The following is a 306-nucleotide window of genomic DNA, read 5'->3' as shown; positions in this document are numbered from 1 at the left end:
AGATAGATAGATAGATAGATAGATAGATAGATAGATAGATAGATAGATAGATAGATAGATAGATAGATAGATAGATAGATAGATAGCTAGATAGATAGATAGATAGATGTTGAGGTGTTAAAAATAAGCCGATATACACTGTTCGATAAACAAATAGATGTGCCAGTATGTTTATTTATACATACATACACACACTCACACACATATATGCATGTATTTATACACACAACGAGAGAAAGAGACAGACAGACAAGCAGACAGATAGATAAGCAGATAGACAGATTGATAGATAGATAGATAGATAGA

The sequence above is a fragment of the Octopus sinensis genome, linkage group LG6 (genome assembly GCF_006345805.1).
Source record: "Octopus sinensis linkage group LG6, ASM634580v1, whole genome shotgun sequence".
In the NCBI taxonomy this organism is placed as follows: Eukaryota; Metazoa; Mollusca; class Cephalopoda; order Octopoda; family Octopodidae; genus Octopus; species Octopus sinensis.
Note: the sequence above shows the minus strand (reverse complement) of the source record.